The sequence below is a fragment of the Corvus brachyrhynchos genome, unplaced genomic scaffold (genome assembly GCF_000691975.1).
Source record: "Corvus brachyrhynchos isolate BGI_N302 unplaced genomic scaffold, ASM69197v1 scaffold115, whole genome shotgun sequence".
Lineage (NCBI taxonomy): Eukaryota > Metazoa > Chordata > Aves > Passeriformes > Corvidae > Corvus > Corvus brachyrhynchos.
Window position 1 is genome coordinate 15,838,614 of NW_008239553.1, and position 229 is coordinate 15,838,842.

Consider the following 229-nt stretch of genomic DNA (forward strand, 5'->3'; position numbering starts at 1 on the left):
TGCGCGCCTGGCCGCAGGCGCGGGAGAAAAAGGCAATAAAACACTGCCAAACGGGTGTCACAGGGCCCCGGTGATTTCTAGGTAAGGCCGCGGCTTCATGTCTATTGAAAGCACGACAGTAGGGTAAAATGGACCGACCTGTTACGATTTCACCCCAGACTTCTCCGCTCTGATCGAGCGGGCTGTTTCGCTCTCGCCTCCGCCGTCCTTCCCGCACCCACGCGTGCCA